Raw genomic sequence first — 25259 nt, 5'->3', positions numbered from 1 at the left:
TACAAGAATTCACCCTCAGAACCTTTGATTTGAACCACAAGTTCAGTATGATCCCTTTTTTTTTTTTTTTGTCACTTTAAATTATCAAATTTGTTAAGCACACCCTAGAGCCTAGGTTTATAACTGTCAGCATTCTGGTTTTTATATTTTGTAACTAAATATGCTGAAATTTGAAAGAGTTTAAGATGAATAAATATGTCTCAATCACCAAGTTGAAGTCTTTGATTAGGAACATATTAGTCAAATCAAGTTAATGGAAAAGTTGTGGACTCAGACATCTGAGAAAAAAAATAGAGAAAAATGTTCTGTTTTGTTTTTTTCCAAGTGGTTCTTTAAAATTAGTGGTGGGGACCATCTATGAGGCATTACACAGAGAACAGTAAGTTTATAAGAACAGTCAAGGAGTTGGGTGGAGTGAGGTAGAAGCTTGGGGTGTGGACACAATGAAACAGGATGATAGAACACACTGAACTTCTAATGCTGAACTGAGCAAAACTGTTGTAAGATGCTGAAGAGTCAGGAAAGCCAGAAGAAGCAGGAGTTGAAATGGAAGTCATATGTGAAGAACCATTTCTTATAGCAACAGGTAGGGGATCGTTGATAGCTCTTAAGTGAGCAGCTATAGAGCAAGTTCCTTTTCAGCCTAATATTGAAACTCTCTTATTTGGACTTCAACTATGCACATGGAAAAGCTGTTTTCCTTTGGGGAATATGAAGACACTGTGGACTTGATGTAGTGCCTTCATTATATTACATGTTATGCTTTAAATAAGAAATGTCTTTACCATGATCATGCACTAAAGCCTATATATATTCCAGCTAGTGATCCAATGGAGGGGTTGAAACTTCTTAAGTTAAAATTTACTTGAAAGGAATATATAACTTAAACATTGCCTTCTAGAAATGCCCTTTGCTTCATGTCCATTCCAAGGGAAACAGCTGGTCCATCATTCTCTCATTGACATCATGTTCTGTCCAAGTATATGGGTCCCAGTGGCTATGGACTAATTTGAGGCAAGAAAATATAAGAGACAGTTTAGGATTTGATCTCAATATTTTTTTTTATTTTGGTGTACCCCTCCTCTTGTAATAAAACACCTGGCAGCTTAGCTCCTTCTCCTGCAGATGCTAAGCATGCATACTCATCTCTAAACTATGCACCCTCAGAACCACTCCCCTCTTCATCTGCATCATGTTACATGTACTTCCATCTCTCTACAATAGTATGTTACCCACTTCATGAAAATAGTCATATCTTGATAGTTTTTATTCAAATATATTCCCATCATATCTGAGGATGAAGAATATAAGGGTTGATCTGTCCTAAACTGGCTTGGGGGTACATGTATATGGCTTATTCCAACCACTCTTTGAGTACAATATTTTCAGAGGTCCAAAGCCAAAGAAAACAGTAGGGTAGTGAGATCCTAAACTTGTACCTTCTAGTGAGGAGTAATCCTCTATTGAGACAAACCTCTAGTAAGATTTAGGAGAAAATTCCTAGGTACAGTCCTATGTCTATGCAAAACTGAGCATACATGTGATTCGAGGGTATATAATGCAAAGTCACATGCACAGTAGAAAAATCAACAGATAACTAATCAATTAATCAATTGAAAAAGAACCATCCAATCTATGTCTCTTATTAACCAGCTCCTCCTTCTAAACTCACAAAGAAAACACAATACCTGGCCATTGGATATTTTTACTTATGTGTCCTGCTCTGGGTTCAATTGAGATAGTCCATCCCTTTTTAAGCTGTAATATCATCTTGGTATAAATAATGGTAGTTTGCTTCTTTTACAATTTGTGCATGCCTTATTTTCACTGCTTTGAATAAGGGGCCAAAAATCTGAAAAAAAACATGGCCCAGACTCTGACCATGGTTCAAAAGTACTCTGAAACCAGGAACCAAGGTAAAACTTCCTCCTGTAAGTCACTGTTAGGTATTTTGATCCCAGCAATCAAAGACCTACTAATACACATCATTTCAGCGTCTGCTCTTACTTACACATAATTGGATGATCTTGCAAGTAGGAGTCAAGGTTGAGAAATGGTGCATTTTTTAATGAAGGAGTTTAAAGTTTCAAATCAAGTTTTGAGGTGGTTAGAAATCTATAGTTTTTTTTATTTCTGATGTTTTATGATATTTCCAAAAAGTTCTGTTTTGGGGATTTTTTTATTTTTATTTTTTTCCCATGTTCCATATTTTTTCTTTTTTTTTCTTTCTTTTTTATTGATTATTTTCTTTATTTAAAATGTTATCTCATTTCCAGGTTCCTCCTCTGAAACTCTCTATCTCATTCCCCCAACCCCTGCTTCTATGAGGGTGTTCCCCCCCAACACACACACACACCTGCTTCCCTGTCCTGGCATCCCACCCCTCCACACTGGAGTATTGAATCTTCACAGGACAAAGGGCCTCTCCTCCCATTGATGACTGACAAGGCCATCCTCTGCTACATATACATGATGCTTGGAGATCTTTAATCCATATGTTAGGCATATATTCTTTCCCTGTAGCCACCTTTTGCTATGGTATGTATACAAGGCAAATGTTCAGATTTGGGGACAACCTGTAGCATGATATGATTAATGCTCTCCTTTTGGAATCTAGACATATTTTCAAGTGTTATTTATATAAATGAAGGTTAGAATACAGGATGAATATAATGAATGAATGCACCATAGACCATTTATGTTCAGTTGAAATCCTGTTCTAAAATAACTTGCTACATCATACTCAAAGGATTCCCATGCCATTTTGATGGACTCTTTCCCTGAATCAAAAAACAAGTGATATCATTAAGGTCTCTTGCATTTTATATCAAAATAGTTCTACTCAGATAAAAACAATGTGCAGTTTCTGTAGTCTCTAATGAAATTCTTCATCATAAATCAAGTGAGACTCTTCTAAAGCTCAGGATCAAGGCAAAAGAAGAGGAAGATAGAATGATGTATTTGTTGAGGCAAAGTATGTGGAAATATAGAAGCTGCAAAAAGATTATACCTATGAGTATTTCGTGATGGATTGGAAGGGGATACTGAACATCCCCACTATGCACTACTGATAGTTGTTGTGTGTCCAGCACTCTCAGAAACTTTCACTGTTTGGACAGTTAGGGCTGTATTGGTGTCCTGCTCCAGATCTGTAGCTGTCCCTCTATGTCTGGGACAGGCAACCTATCCAACTCTACTATGCTGCATTTTGATTGTGACTATAGATCTTTGTCTGAGACAGTTATGGTGTCTTCTCACACTCCATAACAACTCCCTGCTTTCACATTCCTGTATCAGATTTCTGTCAGTCTGTCAGTGGCCACTGTCACTTTGCCTTGCTGTTAGAATGGGTCTTCTTTTTAGTATATACATTTTTATTAGATATTTTCTTTATTTACATGTCATATGATTTCTCCTTTCCCAGTTCAGTATATACATTGTTAAAATCACTCCCACAAAAGGTATTAGGGTGTCAGCTTTAGAGAATTTCTTCTAATCCAAGACACTTTAATAACAGAACCTGTTAGTAACTCTGAAAGTGGGATATAAGTGGTTAGTTAAAAAATAGGTGTTTTTAAATTTACTACTAAACTGTTAAGCAAATATGAACCCTCAAGAATAACAAATTGTTTCCATTGCTGGGAAAAATATGCTAAACAAGCAACTATTCTCTTCTGGAATCCTTCCACTAGAGTGCTGGTCCACCTCTTGCTTTATTCAATATACTGTCAGCTAACCAACACACTGCAACAATCCATCAGAAGAATTCATGTGAGGTATAAAGAACAAATGTTGCTGAACAGTTTTGAAGCACTAAGAGCGTGGTTCCTGGCTGAAAGAAAGGGAGTGGTACTGGTTCACTCAAGACCAAGGAAACAGATATGAGAGGGAGAGGGAGAGAACACGCTAGACAAGAAGCTCCTTTCTCTTCACAGGAAGTAAGGGAACATACTGCCCTGGGTGAGAAGACAAATGATGCCAGTTGTGCTGGCTCATGTCTGTTTTTCTTTTTTCTTTTCTGTATTTTTTTTAAAAAAACATGGCTTTTTTCCTATTTATACTACAGGCAAGAATCACAGTTTTACAGCGTAAGAGGAGAGCAGAGATAAAACATAAATTCTGCATTCTTGACACCACTACACTTCTCAAAGGTGTTTTCCCCACTTTGGTTTGGCAACATTTTATCCTAGTAAAGAGGAAAACAGTTGTTTCCCACAGAAACCAAATCTGATGGAACTGGAAAAAGTGTGCGTGTTCTACGAGGGAGAGTCCATGGGGATGTTAACTGGAGCTGTGCCATGGGGATGTTAACTGGAGCTGTGCCGTGGGGATGTTAACTGGAGCTGTGCCGTGGGGATGTTAACTGAAGCTGTGCCGTCAAAGGCAGTATGTGGGTGTTGCATTGCTGTGTTGTCTTTCCTGATTCATTTCACTCTTCTCCCTTGCTGAATGCATCTGTTGCTTCCTTGTTCCTTACACTTGCTGATTCCTTTTAAACTTTTCTCATGGTTCAAAATTCTGTTCTTTCAAAACTTACTGAGCCCTAAGAAAGGCCTTTCTTTCATGTCACATGTAATTTGGTATTTTCATAGTATTCTCATTAAAATAGCCCTTTAATAATATCCCTATTGCCTTCTTTTTGCCCATTGAGTTTACTCTATTGATTAGTATTAGAGTTGAATAGGCTTTAATGAATTTTTCTCAGAACGTCCAGTAAGAAACTGCTTTTGGTTCCATGCCTCAGTGGATGTTCTTCCATTTCTAATTGTGTTGTAATGAGACTCTAGGGTCTGAGAACACATTTTCTTTCAAAAATGGTTTCTTTTAATTTTTTTTAAGATTAAAATATAATTATACCATTTCCCCTTTCCATTTTCTCCCTCCAAGTTCTAACACATACCAGCTCTTGTTCCCTTTCAAATTTATGGCCCCCTTTTCATTAATGAGTGTTATATACATTTATTCTTAATATATAATTGCAATCTGATCAGTCTGTATAATACTACTTGTATGTATGTATTCAGGGCTGATCAGTAGTATTGAATTACAAATCAGTGTGCACATTTTCTTGAAAAACAAAACAGAGTTTAGAAAGTATTTGGTGGTGTGTGTGTTTGTGTGTGTGTGTGTGTGTCAGTGTGTCCGCTGTGTAATTTCTACATAAAACAGGATATTTGAGTTCTAGCTGCAAATGAACTACTCATTTCTATCAATCACATCCATCTGGATTGCTGGGTCACAGAATAGCTTCTACAAGAGTTTCTGTGTGGCACATCCAAGAAGTAACACACTGATGAAATGATTAAGTTTAAAAGAGATTTAAAATTATTTAAAATGATTTCTGATCATCTATAAAAGCTAGACAGATGACACAGTGTAAGACTGTCTTTAATTAAGAAAACCCATGGGTTGACCACTGGGATGAATATCTGTAATGCCAACACTCTCATAGACTCAGACAGGATGATGTTGAATTCAAGTAATAGCATGGACTACGCAGTGATACTTAACTTCCCTTTATTCTGAATAAAAGAGTGTTTGTGTATTCTAGGTTTCTTTTAAAAAATACTCACATGGTTTTAGAAACTCTCACCTTTAGTATTGTTTTACAGCCCAAGCAAACATAGACAGAGGGAACATTACTAGGAAGTAAAGAAATCTTCAGATTGACTGTTATATTCAGCAAACTTCTTCAGTAAAATGTTTTTGCAAAACCAAAGACACCCACGTAAATAGTGTAGTTTGTTTACTAAAAGCAAAACAAATTGTTGCCATAGTTTGTGTTATATGGAAATTTCTCCTGAGTTGAAACATTCCCTTCTGGCAAACATGGAAGCTCCTGAGACTCATGAAATAGGAAAACCCTAAAATTCCAGGCAATTTATCTTAAGAACATTCCCAAGACCTTTCCTCAGAGTCACAGAAGGTTACCAGTGCTGTGGAGAGTAGGCTCTTGGACCTGCTGTGGAGTCCCTATATTCTACCGTGAGCTTTCCCTAGTCACCCTGCAGTGGCCTTCTCAGTGAAACAGCTGTCTCACAGTCATTCCTGATCATGGAACTGTCCCTTTACTCAAACTCCAGTAAGTAACACCAAAAAACTCGGAGGTTTGATGATGCAGAATCTGATAGAACAGTCCCTTTGTTTGCCTTCAGTGCTGCCTCTGGGGTGAGCTGACAGTTGTTCAAGTGTCTCCAGGAAAAGCCACACAACACAATGCAAAGCAAAAGTTCAGACTTATAGGAATTCTTGCATCTGATGATAAGAAAGTATTTTACTGTAAATAAGGAGTTGGAATAATACAAAGATATTATTATTCTATTGATCCATAAAACTACAATAAATGTAAGATTTCAGATGAAAAAATAAATGTGGCTGTGCATACCACAGACATTTAAATTCCATTTGTTGATTATAGAAAACCCACTTAACACAAAAATGATTTTTCTATCCTTTCATACATGCATAATTAACTTATTGATTATTTAATTTATTCACTTCATCTACATTTATTAAGTTTCTTCTTTTATGTTGGGCTGAGTGCTGCAGGTGCACATGAGTAAGGCGTGTAATACCAATCTACCATACAAAGATGTAATCTATTTCATTTCAGAGTTACTGATGTGTTTACCTGCAATAATCATTTTCTGTTTCCATGGGGTAAGATGACCTTGAAGTACTCTTTGCTTACATAATATTATTTTCATATACAAGGGCAAGGCCCTGCTTTAGAATGTTTACACCCAAGAGTCAAGTTCTCAATGACAAGAAACAGAGGGAAGTAGATATGTAAGCTACTGCCTGGTTGAGGGATATTTGTCATCTCTGAGTGAGGCCCACCATTACCTAGAATATTCAAAATAATATTTTTTAGAAAACAGTATATATCCTTAACAAGTAATAAACTGGGGTTGAAATTCTAATTCTTAGATTGACTTTGCAGTTTTTATTTTTAAAAAAGTTGCATTGAGTACTGTGACTCTCCAGTTTGGAGGGTGGAATATGTAAGCTAATACAATGCTGGCGACCCTAGTGTCTTTACTAGTTCCAGACACTGTAAATGACAGACATTTAGTGATGCTCTAATGTTCTACCAGTGCATCTTCTTCATTTCATGTAGCAATTTTATTATCAAAGTCACAATGGCTATCTTCCATTCTCTGTCATTTCAATGAATCCTATCAAGTAATTAAAAATGAAAGTTTTTGTTTTCTTAAGAACTAGGGCTATGTTTATTTGCAATATAAATGTGTTATTAGAGCTAAAATCTCAAAAGTATGTCCCACTATATGACAGTAGAAACTCAGAATGGCTTTGCTAGAACCATGGTGAGGTGTCTGATGGCTTTGGTCTGGGCATCAGAGTACCGTTACTCAGGTTGAGTTCTGAAGCTTCCAGGATATTTGATCTTGAGGAGGTCCTAAGATAAAAATCCCTGTAGCCTCAATTTTATCAAGCATGGAATGGGGGAGGTTTACAACTCCTACCTCAAAATATAATAATAATATTTAAGATTTAAATAAAGAAAAATCTGCATGGTATTAGAATACATAGTGCATCAAAGTACGGTTATGGTTTATTACAGAGCATAGATAGCACAGAGTAAATTGAAGCTTACAATCAAGACACATAAAGCAGGTAACACAGTGTATAGTATATTATGAATAGATTATGTATCATAGATTCTGAAATGAAGGAAATCTGTGTGTGTGTGTGTGTGTGTGTGCGCTTTCTCTCTCTCTCTCTCTCTCTCTCTCTCTCTCTCTCTCTCTCTCTCACACACACACACACACACACACACACACACGCATGTGCATGTTGGGGGTGATGGAGAGACTTAGATTAAGGTTGTGGAATATGAACCACAATGGTCAAGAGACTTGAAGCTTACTGTATCACAGCTAGAAGAGAACCTGCAGACATCAAGCAAAATCTGTTAAGGTTTAAAAGACACTACAGAGGTAGATCTTAAAAAAAATAAAATCTCTGCTTTCAACAGCTTCTGAATTCCCTTTCTAATCAGTAACAGCTTATCAAGCATGAGATGGGAGAAAAACAATCATCAGGGCTCCAGATGGAAATGTTTAATGCATATGTAGTTTACAGGGTGAATATAAATTGTGAACATAGTGAGTTTTGGTTAATCTGCTGAATAAAAAATATATTGAATTTGTTCTGGTTTAATTAATGAGTACTGAATATTTGACATAAAAGCATGCTTAACTCTTTCAGGAAAAAAAAAAACAACTGGTAGTGATTTGGTGAAATAGTTGACATTTTGAATGTTATTTCCCTTATTTGCTTAATACTTTTAGAGTATGTTCTGAAACAGTGGTGAAATCTTACATGCACAGCAATCTATCCAGTCTGCACCAATGATAAATAATGTGTCAATATCCTTAATTATGAAGTATATATTGGAAAGAAGATGATTATCTTAAATGATTAGTACTTCCTGAGCAAAGAGAGAAAGGTAAATCAGGTGCTCTGTGCTATCCCTTGTCAGTAAGTGTGGTACTATGCCTTGACAGGATGAAGAGGCCAGAGGGTATTGGAGACAAGAATAAACAGTGAGGAACTGAAGAGGGGCCTCGATGTTTAGTAGCTCCTCCCACTCTTCTTGGAGACTTGAATTTGGTTTTAGACATAGGTCTGAACACCTATGTCAAATAGCTCACCTAGAACTCTAGCTACAATGCATATGCTGCCCTATTCTGGGCTCACCAGTCACCTGCACTCATGTGCACATACTCATGCACAAAGGCAAACATAACTGAAAAAAATAATACAAATAATCTTTGAAAAGAATGAGGAGTAAATAAAGTAAGGTCTACTGAATTTTCAAATATATCCACATTCAGATCTACAATAATTTATTTCCATTTAAGAAATACAGAGTATTTTCTCACCCTTCACTAAAATTTCCCACTGTTTTCCACCAAACTCCTATGATTTTGATGGCTTATTTTTAATCTTTTTGTTAATGTAAAGCTAGTAGCTTTAAAGAAACTATTTTGCGCAATGGTCATCTACATTTGTGTGCTTAGCTGTAGAACTACAAGTGGCTATAATTCTTACACTTGGACAGATATAGTTTAATTACACCTTCTTCCATTTACACAGCTCTTGTCATAAACGTGAACTTAACCAGTCCTCACAGCGGCCCTTACATCATTATGTGCATCTTGTAGGTGAAAGGACTAAGTTTGAGAGAAGCTAAGAACATTGCTCAGAGCAGTTAGAAGTTAAGATTAAAAATGAGGCATTTGGCTCGAATTTCTGGGGCATTCAGAGACTAAACGGGGCTGCTTATGTAGACAGTAGCCTACATCAAGTCTTCAGACAAGTATGCCTTTGGCAGTCATCTGTCGAGCACAGAGGCAAAACCTGAGAGGAAAATCAGAGAACATTTCGCTATTAGATTGCCTCTCAGGAGTGCAGGGATTGTGCTTCAGCCCAAGAATGTTATTTTTCACCAATGTTGCTATGAGTTCCTTTTATATAAAGTTGAAGGGAAAAATCATAAGGCCATACTTATCAAGTAAAATATACAAACATGAATGCACATAGAGATAATCATAAATACAAATGTTTTTTTTCCTGAATTTTGGGTGATAGTTTGAACCCAGAACTTCATATACAGTGAGCTGTGCCTCCAGCCCCACATTAATTGTATTAATGTACCCCATAGTAGGAATTACCATCCACCTGTAACTCTAAAACAGAAGAAGCAAAGGTAGGTGACGATTGTACAAAATATATCTTGGAAACAATTTGATTTACAGTAACAAAAAGATTAATTTGAGGCATTTGAACAAAAGGACTATGAGGGGAAACAATGAGAAAATTTATTCTGAAATGAGAGTACACTCTGCTTTTCCAGATGGGAATTAATTATTCTAAGGAGCTGAATGAGACAATATTTTTCATGTAATTCAATTAAAACATCTCTTCCCATAGCATCTTTTTGGAGGAAGTCAGTAGCTATGTTTTAAAGAACCATAAAATGCATGATTTTTCTTATTTGTCAGCTAGTGGGCTATCACCCTAAATTCTCAGTTGGTATGATTAAAAGAGAACTAGTGATTTGAAAACTAAAATAATAGATTTGACCTTTATTGGGCTGCTTTTCTTCTTCATACTGTTTCTTAAATCATGAATCTTTTATTAATTTTAATAGTAAAGCCAAAACTTCTATTAACATAAAAAATATATACAGCTTAAATAGTGCGCATTGTCCCTTGACAGCACCCATAACATGGATGAGATTTACAGTGACAAGGACAGGTAACAGGAAATGGCTCTGGTTGAGTTTCGTGAGTGAAAAATAAAACAACGCTTTTCTTCACCAGTAACAATGCAGCTGATTCAAAATTGCTTTCAAATCTCTGGTGATTTTATTTAGAAATTGTATCAATGGGAAAAAGAGATGATTTTAAAGCTTTATTGTGTTTAATGTATACTCATGACATTGTTATTGTTGGTGTGGTAAGCTTTATTATTCCCACACAATAAGGAAAGCCAGATATTTTATAATACAACTTTGTTCTAAGTCAATCTGGGGAGGGTAAATGCACTATTGTGTGTTTTCTTGTGTTCACAAGCTTATCTGAGGGAAGTTTCTAAGTTTAAGATAAATGGTAAGTGGAAATAAAGAGCGTTGAAGCAAAGAGAACACAGATCTTAGTTACCCAGTATAAGAATAAGAAATGATAGCTGTAAATTCTGAGGCTTTTGTTAATAATAAGCTCACTAAGTTAACCGCAATAGTGACAGAGATGTTATAGAAATAACCACACAAGTCCTGGGCATCATCAAGGCTTTAAAAAGAAAAATCTCACCATAGAGATGGAAGATGAACATGAAGTTCCAGCCCTTGCTGGGAAGCTACTGAAAAATGCATGGATGTTGGAAAAGGGAAAGTTGATTATCTCCAAAGATACAGCTCCTAAGAAGCTATCCATGTTCCAGTAAAGGGCTCTACACCCATGTACATGTTGATAGAACTAAATGAACTTAGCAGGTTAAAAACAATAGTGTACATGAATTGGCTCGGGAAGAATGTTGATGGAAATAGGTGAGAGGAAGAAATGGGGTTGAATTCTATAAAAATATTATAGATTGATGACATCCTGAAACTATTTTTTTAAAGAAGTAAAAAAATAGAAAAAAGAATAAGAGAGTAATACACTTATTTGGAATTTCAGCTTAATCAAACCATATCTATCTAGATTAAATGGTATCAACTTATCTAAAGAGCAGTAATATTTAACATAAAAAATTCAAGTAGGTTTATTTCTTCACTATAAAAAATTTATAAGTTCTAAAATTATGGAGGAACATTTTTAAAGATGTCATGTATTCAAACAATTCAAAGGCTCTTTTTTATATTAATGGTCTATGACAACTTCATTACAATGTTCCATGTATCCTACCCTTATGTCAATCTAAACACATCTACAATGTGTGTTCCTGAGGAATGTAGTATATAAATGTAAATGTAGCTATAAATGCTTATAAATTTAATATTATCAGATATAATAAAAAAACAATGCTTTCCAAGGAGCAAAGTACCTTTAGGTATTTTTAGATATTTAGATTGTCAAGCACAGCTATTAGATAGGTCTAAGCTTTGAAATCTCATACCCATGTGCTTTGAGAATTTGTGTCTGTAATCTCACTGTCACTAAGGACTTACTTGCAATAAAATAAAACAAAGTAAAACCTCTTGATCTCTCCTGCAATTTTATTTTATGGAAACATAATTACATCATTAAAAGAGTAATTTTAATTTGTTTTGTATTTTGACTTATCCAATTGTAGTAATGACTATTTGTGCATATGGTTGTTCTTATTAGAGTCTCCAAGAAAGGTATTTGAGATGAAAATAGAAAAGTCTACTGAAAACAAACAAACAAAAAAATTCTAAATCTGAGAAGACATTTAGATCATGCACATAAAGGCATGCCATTCATTCATGAAGTACTAATGATTTCATTTATATGCATATGTGTGTGCTCATTTATATGTGGTAGCACAGGCATGTGTGTGATTGCACAAGTAAAGGATATATATTATTTCTTAGTTTCCTTTTACTTTGTTTACTGAGATAGGCTATTTCATTGCACTAGGCTATATGATCAGTAAGACCCAAGGATCCATCTTTGCCTCCACAGTGCTGGGATTAAAAAATATGTATCACCACATCTGGCTTTTAACATGGGTATAGAGATGGAACTTATATCTTTATAATTTTGTAGCAAGCATTTAACTGACAAATATGCTAATTTTTTATTACAAACATATACATAACAAAGGGGTTAAAATACATCTAGTAGGATAAAGACCATAAAGAAATGGTAGTTGATAGCTCTGTCATATGGAGACAGAATGGAATGAGCAAATTTTCTGAAGCCAAATGATATACATTATATGAAAGGGGCAAAGAGATGCCTGCTACTTGAGTATTTAAATCCATGATATAGGCCAATTAAGGACAAAATCCAAGAATATGAGGTAAATGATAAATGGAAGAGCAGATGGAGCTCACTAGAAACAACAAAAGAAGGGAAATGGGATGAATTTCAGGAAATGTGTTAGTTTTGGTTGTGTGCCATTGCAATGTTGGATCTTAGTATAAGTTCCTCATCCAGAGTGAAATTCTATGGACTAGAATAGTAAATCCAGTGTCATATAGTAAGCAATAATCAAAGACTGATCAACAGTCTTCACAGAAAAGCAAACATCTATCTAAGCAAATTAAGTTCCTTGGAGCTGACATTATTCTGCAATGCTATTTAACTTGGAAATGTCATTCAATGCCTTCTCAGTCACTCTTCTAAACTCATATATCCCTTAAGTCACATGAATTCATGAGTTTTGATGCCTTCAATAATAAGCAGGACAAGAGTCTCCTCCAGCTTCAGTTTTGCTGACTTGACGGAGCATATTTAGGCTCTCATCCTAGATGAACTTTTAGCAACAGCTATTCTGGTGCCCAAATCCCTTTCCTGCCTTGATTCCAGTGTAGGCCATCTTCTGAATCTGACACCCTTCCCCTGCCTACCTGTCTCTCATCTCTGTATTCCATGGGAGTTATGTTTCATTACTCACAGGACTTTTAACTTTACATAGATTTGGCTTGAATGCTGTTTTGGTTCAGGTTTCAATTGCTGTGAGCTTATGCCATGACCAAGGCAATGCTTATAAGGAACAATATTTAATTGGTGCTTGCTTACAGGTCCAGATATCCAGTCTGTTATCAACATGGCAGGAAATATGACAATGTCCAGGAAGACAGGGTGCTGGAGAAGGAGGTGAGAGTTCAAAGTCTAGGTCTAAAGGCTGCTAGAAGACTATTGCCTTTCAGGCATCTAGGAAGTGAGTTTCAAAGCCTACTTCTAGCCACATTTTCCCCAATAATGACACACCTACTCTAACAAAGCCACAGGTCCTAATAGTGCCACTACCTGGGCCCAGCATAACTACCACATTCTACCCCTTGGCCCCCATAGGCTTGTTCAAATACATGAGTCTCTGGGGGCCATACCTAGACATAGTATAATGAAAAATATATTTAGTTCAGCTTCAAAAATCCCCACAGTTTATAGCAGTCTCAACAATGTTAAAGTCCAAAGTTCAAAGTCTCTTTTGAGATTTATCCAATCACTTCACTGTAATCTCCTATAAAATCAAAATTTAAAAAGCAGATCATATACCTCCAACATCTTATGGCAAAGCATATACATTACCCTTCCAAAATGTCACAGCAAGGAAATATTGTACCATAGCAAGACCAAAACTTAGCTAGTCAAACTCCAAACTGCATATTTTTTGCTGATGTCATTGTTCTATTGGGCTGGGTCTATTCCATATTAGTAGTTTTTTCAGCAGATATATCATGCCTCTAACATCTCTACATCTTGAGATGTTTAAAGCAACTTCAACTTTACAGCTTCTTGTTCCAAAGTGTGGTATCCACACATGATCTTCTGGGATCCTCTAAAGGCCTTGGGTTATTTCTTCAGTTCTGTCCTCCATAGCACTCTAGGCTCTGTTTGACTCTACTGTCTACTGCTGCTGCTGTTCTTGGTGATCATCCCATGGTACTAGCATTGGCAATTCACTGGAGACTTCTTCCTCTGCAACTACGATTTACCAATAGCCTCTCATATGGTTACTTCACGTTACTAAGCAAAAACTTCTTTGCATGACCATTTCAATCCTGGGCCTATCAACTGCTACTGAGGCTAAATGTTCATCAATGTCCTTTCCTGGTCTGTCATAGTGCTGAGTGTCAGCTGTTCTTCATGATTCCTTTATGCCTTCAAACAAGTACCACTGGGTGATTCTTATATATTACCAAGTACAGCTGCAGCATAAGGTACAACCTTGTCTATCTCTAGAACTCAGAAAATATTTCCCAGAAGAATGCTGATCTCTCTCTCTCTCTCTTTCTTTTTTTTTTTCTCGATACAGGGTTTCTCTGTGTAGCCCTGGATGTCCTGGAACTCACTCTGTATACTAAGCTGGCCTCAAACTCAGAAACCTGCCTCCCAAGTGCTGGCATTAAAGGCAAATGCCACCACTACCCAGATGCTGATCTCTTCTTAATCATCACTAAATTCTTAGCTACAGCTAACTAGCATCAATTGTTCTAACAACCTCTTTTTGACTCTAAATCCAGAGACACATGTCTGAAATTGCCAATTTCTACTTGCTGGGGCTGGAATATGTTCCATTGAGCTATTACATTATCACCAGCTTTCTTTTTCTGTTTTCCTACACCATTACTGCCTAAGTTTGGCTGCCCTGGAACTTGCTCAGTAGAGAGACTTAGAGGTCTGCATGGCTCTGTCTCCTGGTGCTGAGATTAAAGATATAGTCCACCATGCCTAGACTTAAGCTTTTCTCTACCGGGTACTTGATTTGTACCAGACTGGACCTGAACTCAGAGATCTGTTTGTCTTTGTCACCTGTGATTAAAGGCATGCACCCCTATGCATGGGCCTCAGGTTTTTATTGCCATCTGCCTCAAGATCCAGATCAAACCCCGTCTTCCTGCCTCAAAATCAGCATCACAGGTGTGCCCTCCATTTATGGACTATTCTAGATTAAAGTTCCAAATGACTAACCAGGTAATAATAATGCCTAAATACAACTATCCCTTGTTCAACTGCAAAAGCATAAGCAATAAGATTAGCAGGGTAGGATCTTGCCCTGAAGTTACCACTCCCTTATTTCCATTTAATATCCTTGAACATGAGATTTAGCTCCATTATGCATCCTGATGTGCCATTATTACTTCAACCACACATTTAGTATTTTTCCTAAGCTTGTTATGCTGGATCAGAATGTACTTCATGAAAGTAAACCAGAGGACAAAGTGTATGCTGGGCTTTCCTGACACTTCCTTTGTTAATGCAAATAATCTGATTCTCCTCATCTTAGGCTTAGCTTCAGGTAGTTTCTTCAGACAAGGGCAAAAAGCAACCATATTCTTTACCAAAGTATCATAATTGATCTCTAAGCAACATACTAAAATTCTTCTTTTCTTAAACTACTTAAGCCAGGCCCCCACAGCTTAAGTTATCCTCTGCACTAATGCCCTCCATATTCTTTTTTTATTATTACTATTGTATATTTTCTTTATTTACACTTCAAATGTTATCCTCCTTCCCAGTTTCCTACCTGGAAACTCCCTATCCTATCCCCCTTCCCTCTGCTTCTATGAGGGTGTTCCTCTACCCACCCATTCCTGTCTCCCTGACCTCGCATTCCCCTACACTGGGGCATAAAGCCTTCACAGGACCAAGGGCCTCTCCTCCCATTGATATCTAACAAGGTCACCCTCTACTACATATGTGGCTGGAATTATGGGTCCCTCCATGTGTACTCTTTGGTTGGTGGTTTAGTCCCTGGTAGTTCTTAGGTGGTGTGCTTGGTTGATAATGTTGTTCTTCCTATAGGATGCAAACCCCTTCATCTTCAGTCCCTTTTCTAACTCATCCATTGGGGACCTGGTGCTCAGTCCAGTGGCTGGCTGAGAACATCTGCCTCTGTATTTGTCAGGAGACAGCTATATCAGGCTCCTGTGAGTAAATACTTGTTGACATCCACAATAGTGTCTGGATTTGGTGACTGTATATGGGATGGATTTCCAAGTGGGGCAGTCTCTGGATGGTCTTCCTCTCAGTCTCTGCTCCAACCTTTGTCTCCTTATTTCCTCCCATGAGTATTTTGTCCCCCTTCTAAGAAGGACCAAATCATCCACACTTTGATTTTCCTTCTTCTTGAGCTTTTAGTGGTCTGTGAATTGTATCTTGGGTATTCTGAGCTTTTGAGCTAATATCCACTTACAAGTGAGTGCATACCATGTGTGTTCTTTTGTGACTGTGTTTCCTCACTCAGGACAATATTTTCTAGTTACATCCATTTGCCTAAGAATTTCATGAAATCATTGTTTTTAATAGCTGAGCAGTACTCCATTGTGTAAATGTACCACATTTTCTGTATCCATTCCCCTGTTGGAAAACATCTGAGTTCTTACTAGGAGTGCCCATTAAGCCTCACTTAAAATCTTTCACTGCTTTCTAAATCCTAAGTCCCTAAGTCCACATTCCTCCAAACAAAAACATAGTCAGTCCTATCACAGCAATACCCTAATCCTGGTATCTACTTCTGCCTTAGTTAAGAGTTTCCATTTCTGTGAAGAGTCACCAAGACCATGGTAACTCTAATAAGGGACTACATTTAATTGTGGCTGGCTTAGAGTTTGAGAGGCTCAGTCTATTATTATTTATCATCGTGGCAGAAAGCATGGCAGTGTCTAGGCAGACATGATGCTGGAGAAAAATCTGAGAGTTGTATGTCTTGATCTGAAGATTATTGTCTTCTTGACAACTAGGAGAAAAGTCCATCCCTACCCATACTTTCTCCAACAAGGACATACATGCTTCAACAAGGCCAAAGGCCAAATAGTGACACTCGCTGGGCCAAGTATAGTTAAACCTCCATAGATGCTCTTCTCTACTCAATATGTGTTTGCACTTTAGGATAACTCATATATGCCTAGCTTCATTTACCAGTCCTATGTGGAGTTCAATATCAAATGAAACATCAACCTTATTCACACTTGGTTCTGGAATTCATATATTTACTTATAATCTACAAACTATGGATTCAATAAATTACTTTGAATTCAACATTTAAAAATAAAATATAGTTGAGATGCCATCTTCAAACTTAATTCTCTGCTGCCAGTTCCTAATATGGTATTGCTAAAGAGCTTCTTGGACCAGACAGTCATGACTGAGATTATTTCTCATCAAGTTTCATATGAAATCACAGCAATTTCTGTAGAGTTCATCTTCTAATAATTCTTAAGTAATTTTACTGATTCCCACTCTATTATCATACCCTAGGGAAAGCTGCCACATGCCTTCTTGGATTTCTGCCACATGCCATTAATTCTTGTGCTCAAATTCTCTCTACTGCCTCAGATTCATCTTTTATACTCAGTTGATGGCAAGGCTTTAAGCAGAGCAGATACAATTATACTACAGCTCTCCTGTGTTCATTACTATCAACTTAGATAAAATTGTGGCTTATAGTACTTTATCGGCATATGTTTGGATCTCTAATGGAATTGATATAAAAGCCAGAAACAAGGTTCATAACACTGTGGACTGACAGAATCTTCCATAATCTCCAGCTTAATCTCATATCACCTCCTTCTTTCTCTTCTATGGCCACATGTTTCTTCTCTATGTCCATGGGTATTGCCTATGCCCTAATACCAACCCAGAAATGATCTTTGCTACTATGAATGACTACATTTAAAGTCTCATTCCATAGCCTAGGAGAAGGTTTCCCTCCCCTCCCCCCATTAATGCAATGTTTAAAAAAACAACTGTGATCTGTAGAGTACAACTCACTTTCCAGGCTATATGTAGTTACGAAGCAACTGTCATTATACTGGTTTTAGTATTGTCCATTCAGGAAGACACAGCCTGATGTTGCTATGGTCCTTCCTTCCTTCCTTCCTTCCTTCGTTCCTTCCTTCCTTCCTTCTCTCTGTCTCTCTCTTTCTCTCTCTTTCTTTCTCTCTCTCTTTCTTTCTTTCTATCTGTCTTTATTCCTTCCTCCTTTCATTCCTTTCTTCCCTTCTTGCTCCTCCTCTTCCTCCTTTTCCTCCTCCTCACCTTCTTTATTGTTCTTTTTTTGTGCTATTTGATTAACTTTGGACCATTACAAAGAAATGTGTTTGCTTAGAATATTTTAATATATGTATATCTCATCTTTTTATTATCTAGTCTTCATGTCCTTTTTCTACTCTTCCTACTACCCTCCTCCCTAGTCTCAACTAACTCCTCTGTGCTGGATAATATTGGTTATCAGCTGAATAAGGTAGAGGATTCATGTAACTAACCCTGTTGTCACACTGTCAAAGGGTTATCTGTCTAGTTTTGATCAGATCAGATCAGATTAGATTAGAGACATTTTGTGATTAACTTAGCTGAAGAAGGAAGACTCAACTTGAATTTGAGTTACCTTCCTTGTGGTAGCCCAGATATAAAAAGGTCTAGGTAAAAAGATTTTTCTTTTGCCTGCTTACCTTCATATCTCCCTACCCAATGTATGCTGATGCTGCTATTGCCTTGGCTGCTTCTACCATCCTTTGTTTACTTCACAAACCACATAGTTTAGGCTACCAGTATGTACTAAAGACCTATATCCCTCTAGGAATCCCAGATTTCTAGGACCTGGTTGAGATTCTTGAGGGACCTAGCCTCCAGGACTCATCTATTTTTCAGATTTTCAGCTTGTCCTGTATATAGACATCTATTGTTAGCCAATTTACACTGTATTATTTGAGTCAATCTAATAAATCTTTTATTATATGTTAATTGTTTGTTTGTTTTCCCTAGAGAACCCTGCCAAATGAACCTGTTCTTATTATAACACTTATATCCTATCTTCAAAAGGATTTTATTGCTATGAAGTGACACCATGACCACAGAAATACTTATAAAGAAAAAAAAAGTCTCTACTCCTCCCTGTTCTAGAAAGAGTTGCATCTTCTTTTGGAGTGACAGCCTTGAACCATAGATAAAATGGCTCCATAGATAAAAAGATCCTTATTGGGGGCCTAGTTACCAGGGATACCTTCTGCTCTGCACTTGGCAAACTGGAGATTGTTGCTATCAATGACCCCTCACTGACCTCAACTACATGATCTACATGTTCCAATATGACTCCACCCATGACAAATTCAAGGGCACAGTCAAGGCTGAGAATAGGAAGCTTGTCATCAACAGGAAGCCCATAACCATCTTCCAGGAGCGAGATCCTGCTAACATCAAATGGGGTGATGCTGGTGCTGAGTAAGTTGTGTGGTCAACTGGCATCTTCACCATTATGGAGAAGGCCAGGGCCCACTTGTAGTGTGGGGCCAAAAGGGTCATCATCTCTGCCCCTTCTGCTGATGCCCCCATGTTTGTGATGGGTGTGAACTATGATAAATATGACAACTTACTCAAGATAATCAGAAATGCATCCTGTACCACCAACTGCTTAGTCTCCCTGGCCAAGATCATCCATGACAACTTTGGCATCGTGGAAGAGCTCATGACCATGGTCTATGCCATCACTGCCACTCAGAAGACTGTGGATGGTCCCTCTGGAAAGCTGTGGCATGATGGCTGCGGGGCTGCCCAGAACATCATCCCTGCATCCACTGGAGCTGCTAAGGCTGTGGGAAAGGTCATCCCAGACCTGAATGGGAAGCTCACTGGCCTGGTCTTCCTTGTTCCTACCCACAATGTATCTGTTGTGGATTTGACATGCTGCCTGGAGAAACCTGCCAAGTATGATGACATCAAGAAGGTGGTAAAGCAGGCATCTGAAGACCCACTGAAGGGCATTTTGGGCTATACAGAGGACCAGGTTGTCTCCTGTGACTTCAAAAGCAACTCACAGTCTTCCACCTTTGATGATGGGGCTGGCATCTCAATGACAATTTTGTAAAGCTCAGTTCCTGGTATGACAATGAATATAGCTACAGCAAGGGAGTGGTGGACCTCATTGTCTACATGACCTCCAAGAAGTAAGAAACCCTGGGCCACCCACCCCAGCAAGGACACTGAGAGCAAGAGAGAGACCCTGTGTTGCTGAGGAGTCCCTGTCCCAACTTGACCCCAACACTGAGTATCTCCCTCACAATTTCCATCCCAGACCCCCAAAATAGCAGGAGGGGCCTAGGGAGTCCTCCCTACTCTCTTGAATATCATTGATAAAGTTTGTTGCACCCCTCTTCCAAAAAAGAAAACAAATGAAAAATATCTAATTAAGGCTGGCTTACAGTTCAGAGGTTTCATCCATCATTATCATGGTTGGAAACAAGGCAGCATGCAAACCAACATGGTGCTGCAGAATGAGCTGGGAGTTCTTGACCAAAGGCAGCAGAATTGATTGGCACACTAGACCTAGCTTGAACATCTGAGACTTCAAAGTCCACCCTTACAATAATACATTTTCTCCAAAAAGGCCACACTTCCTAATAGTACCATTTCCAATGGGTCAAGCTTTCAAACACGAGTCTATGGGGATTATTTATTTTCAAGCCACTACATTTCATGTTGTGCATTTCATGTTGTGCATTCTTGTGCACACACACACACATTGTGACATTCTTTGTGTTTGTATGTATTTACATATTTTTTAACATTACATTACACATATGTTATATTGCATTTGTATTTCTGGATCTGGCTTAGTTTGCTTATATAATCATTTTCAACTCCATTTGGTTTTCTGGGAATGTCACTATGTCATTTTTTGTTATATTTGAATATAATTCCACTGTGTGTGCCTACATTTTTCTTGTCTATCATCTGCTGATTAACATCCAGTTTAGCTTCATATATTAGTTATTGGGATTAGTTCATTAATAAACATGGCTGTTATGGTATCTATATATAGTAGTATACAGCTGGGTTTTCTCATCTTGATGCTAGGATCCTATCTTCAGCCCTTAATCCATAATAAGGTCTTAGTAAATGGTATTGATTAAAAGAAACTGCAGTAAAAATGTGGCCAGTACTCCAAAGAGTGACCTGAAGCAAGACTATCTTAATCCCCTCTGTTTCACTCTATAGAATGTTTTTCAGTCATTCTTGCTCTTCTGTTCACCTCATACTGTGTCCTCACTATTCTTTCTTCTTCTAATATGTCTAACTCTTATTAATTTTACAGATTTCAGATTGAACATCAGATTCTATATGTAGCCAGGGAATATTTGGTAAATGAATGATGGCCCTATTAGCCTATTAAGCATATATTGATTGCTATAATTAGGTCCCAGGCAGCAGACCTGGAATTTATATGAAACTATCTCTGCCTTGAGGAGTTTCTTTCATATTTGGAGACTGCAGTCATGTAGAGAGATAATTAAAGTACAATGGAAGCCACACAACAGAGGAAGGTGCCTCCTGCTTGTAGGATGAAGCATGAGAGGATCCTGCTGCTGTGATGACACAGTTCAGTAGGAGGAGTACACACACCTTCTTCTATGCAAGATAATCTGCTTCCTACCTGTCAGCTGTACAAATTAACACCATCCTCTAATTGCTTGGTGGGGAGCAGAAATATTTACTATTTCAAAACATTACAGGAGACTTTCTCTTATAGAGGAAATCTAACTAAACATGTTGGAAAGCCATTTACAGATGAAATAACAGACCTCAGAGCATCAGTTACAAAGACCAGTAGAATTGCTTTACAGAGGAAAATGAAAACATGATTGTAGTGGAACATCTGGATGAGTTCCAAGATTAGGTCAAGAGATACTGAGAAATGGAGGGAGATCTAATGAGAACCTGGGAGATAACAGCGTCCAGACAACCATGAACTCCTTTCCTATGCCTGAGGAAATATACACCCTGACACATATACACACATACACACATACACACACACACACATACACACACACACACACACACACACACACACACATTCACATATGGGAAGGACTCAATATCTTTTGGTTATGTTGTTTTTTTAATACATACACATCTGTTATTTGGTTTTAGACCTCTGGTATAAACAACCCTAAATAAGAATGTGCCCTTCTCAATATTATTTAGACTGTTCAATATCCAGTATGAGCATGTTCAAAGGACAAGTGGAACCTTGGCACTAGGCTTATCAACCTTAAAGCTTGCTACTCCAGGAAGGAGTGGATAGCTGTTCAGTGGCAAATGCATTCCTTTTACATTCCTTAGAGTCTATCTATAGCAGAACTGTGGAGACTGTATGGAAATTAAAGACCCTCTTAGTGCCATCTGGGTATCAGATTGATCAATACCTCAGTCCTCCTGGAAACTCTTGTCTCAGGTTAAACAGGGAGAATCTCAGAACTCCAAAGCACTGATTCTGCAATATATGTGAGGAACATGAAGACAATTCTCAGAGTATGTGAGCCTTGAAAACAGGGCCATCACTAGATACTTTCACTACTGCTCCCTAAGAGCTACATGCCTTTTCTACATCTGCATGTCTTCCTGCTTAACATATTAATTGATTGTTCCATGTAAATTTAGTCACCTTCAGAAGATGATGGTGCTTGTGGAAAGTAGAAAGAAAGAAAGTAAAAAAAGAAAGAAAGGAAGAAAGGAAGGAAGAAAGGAAAAAAGCAAGGAAGAGAGAAGAGTGGCAGTTATTTAAACTCCATCTCTACATCAAAACAAAACATATGGTCTTTAAATTGAAAAACAAAGGCAACAAATATACTAAAAGTATAGCATTTCACTGGTCTATTTTGCTTTAGGTTAAGAAGAGATTTTTAGGTAAATATTTTTCTTCAGTTTTCTTTAATAGGAGAGCTGCTATGAATACAGACATGTCACAGGGCTTACTTCTGTGAATCTGTCAGAGCTCCTGTGCTTTTAGGGCAGAGAGATCATTCCTCTGTGGCTGTGTTATGGCAATATAGTGGACACCCACCAATGGAAGTGTTTATTTACACTGACATTTAAATTAGTAAAAATTATGCAAAATAGAGTCAGGCTCTCAGAAGACTGAAGCAGAAAGATAGTAAGTTTGAAGGCTAAGCTGGAATACATTGTTAAGAACCTGTCTCAAACAAAAAAAAAAAAAAAAAAAAAAAAAACAAAAAATAAGGCTGAGATTTAAGTCATTGATAAAATAATCTATTGAGCATAAACAGACCTGGAATCCAACATGTAACACTTCAAAACCCAAACAAAACAAGCAAACAAAAATTAAAATTCATAAAATAGAAACACCAGTTTCTGAATCATAGTAGCCACATTTTAAGTATTTACTCACTATATATGTTTATGATTTGGTAGCATTGGATACGTAATATTCAACATTTGACTAATGCCCATTTTAATTATACATGAAATGCTTCTTCCATCACAGGGATTTCTACTACATGTCTGCTCTAAAAACTAGAAAGTTGTCATATTGGTAACTGGTGAATCTGAGGGACTAGGAAGAGCTGGATAGCCATGGAGATGGCATTTCAGCTTCTTTATTTGTCACCTCTTTCTTCCTTTCCTCTTGCAATCTTCTCATTATCCTCTCGTAGACACATCCTACTGTTTGTTCATCATCAAAATACTTAGATGTGAGAAAGAAAACTAGGTAGACTAAACGTGAATGGAGGATTATAAGATGGCCTCCTTGATTTCCTGGCCTTGGGTCCAAGGGTCCAACAAAATTCCCTCCCCTAAGGGGAAAAGCAGATCTTCAGAATGTTCTGTATTTGCGTGGGATTTAGTAGAGACACAGAACCAATAGGGATACATAGTGGGGTTTTTCATCCCTCAGTGTCTTTTTTGTTGATGCCGCTGCTTAGTATCAGAGCTAAAAAAAATATTCCCAGAAATTTCAATAACCTGCATAAAATTACAGTTTCCTGCCATCATTTGGTTAGTGTATAAAACTGTTATTGATCACCTAGAAGACCATTTCTCTCCTGTACTTAAGGAAGAGGTCAGCATGGCCTTTATTGTTTGTTAATAGTAGCACCTAATTTTCCAGATGAGGGTCTCAAGTGTTTGCTCCTAATTCAGAATTAACTTGTAATGTGCCTTCCTCTTACTATGTTTTGAATTTGAAGGGTCTCCGGTAGGCATATTTTGAACACATTTTTCCCTGGCTAGTGGATTGCTTTGATACTGTGTACTGTAGGGCAGTGGTCTGTTCAGGCAACTTGGGCTCAGTTGAATAATAGGCCTTGAACCCTGAAGCCCTAGTGGACACTTTCCGCCTGCAGGGGGTGGAAGGAGTCTTTGGCTGCTGTTTCAGTCACAACCTCTCACAGCGCCCCAGAGGAGATGTGTACTCTATCAGGCAGACAATGCCCCAAGCTCCCAGCATTCTAGCTGGACCTCACCCCCAGTCACTGAAGACAGCCAGGAATGCCTCACCCCACAGATAGCCATGCCCCATACAATATTAGGCGCGGTTTGTGCCCTCCCTTCTCTCTTGCTCTTTGTTTCCCGTCTTGCTTCCCTTCTTCTCTTGCTCTCTTGCTCTTTGATTTTCTCTTGCCCTCTTCCCTTCCTCTCTTGCTTTGTCCCTTCTCCTGCTCTCTTTCTTCTCTTGCCTTCTTTCTCTCTCTCTCTCTCCTCTTTTTCTCCTCTCTTGCCTTCTTGCTCTCTTGCTTTCTTCCTCTCCTTTCTTTCTCTTCTCTTCTCTTTCCTCTCCTTCCCTTCTCTCTACTTAACCAGCCTATTTTCTCTTTCCTATAATAAAATATCTCATTTATAGATTGCCTCCTTTTTGACTAAGGCACTCCATCACAGGCCACAGCAGCAGCAGAGAGAGACCTAGGCTGCAGCAAGGAGCCACCGGGCCCCATAGTGCACAACTGTTAGGATGTTTGATTTAGCAGTGGGTAACTATGGATATGTCCTCAGAGGTTTTACTCTAGCCACAGTTCTGGTGTGATTTTCTATTTCTTGGTCTGCCATGCAGTTGATAATGTCTGCCTCATGCAGCTACCACCAAGGGTAGGGTTGATTTGTCCTGCTTTCTCTACTACCCTGGACTCAAGCTCTCTGAAGCTGAGTGAAAATAAATCTCTCCAAGTTGTCTGTGTCAGGTATTTGACCACAATTGTGCAAGAGTAGTTAGTGCACCTGTAAACCTGCCATTTCTACTCTGCCCACACAGATGGGGTCTGAGTCCCGAAAGGTTGAAGAATTTGTGGCTGCTTGGGTAGA

General features: G+C 37.9%; 1 protein-coding gene and 1 pseudogene across 1 annotated transcript in view; one reads left to right on the top strand and one right to left on the bottom strand.

Moving 5' to 3' along the window:
• Positions 1–25259, bottom strand: part of Cntnap2 (contactin associated protein 2) — a 2139844-nt gene that overhangs the window by 1255415 nt on the left and 859170 nt on the right. The gene's annotated exons all lie outside the window — the stretch shown is intronic.
• Positions 19219–20111, top strand: LOC116098831 (annotated as a pseudogene).

Source organism: Mastomys coucha, unplaced genomic scaffold, assembly GCF_008632895.1.
Source record: "Mastomys coucha isolate ucsf_1 unplaced genomic scaffold, UCSF_Mcou_1 pScaffold20, whole genome shotgun sequence".
Lineage (NCBI taxonomy): Eukaryota > Metazoa > Chordata > Mammalia > Rodentia > Muridae > Mastomys > Mastomys coucha.
The sequence above is the reverse complement of the archived record's forward strand: the minus strand, read 5'-3'. Positions and strand labels throughout refer to the sequence as shown.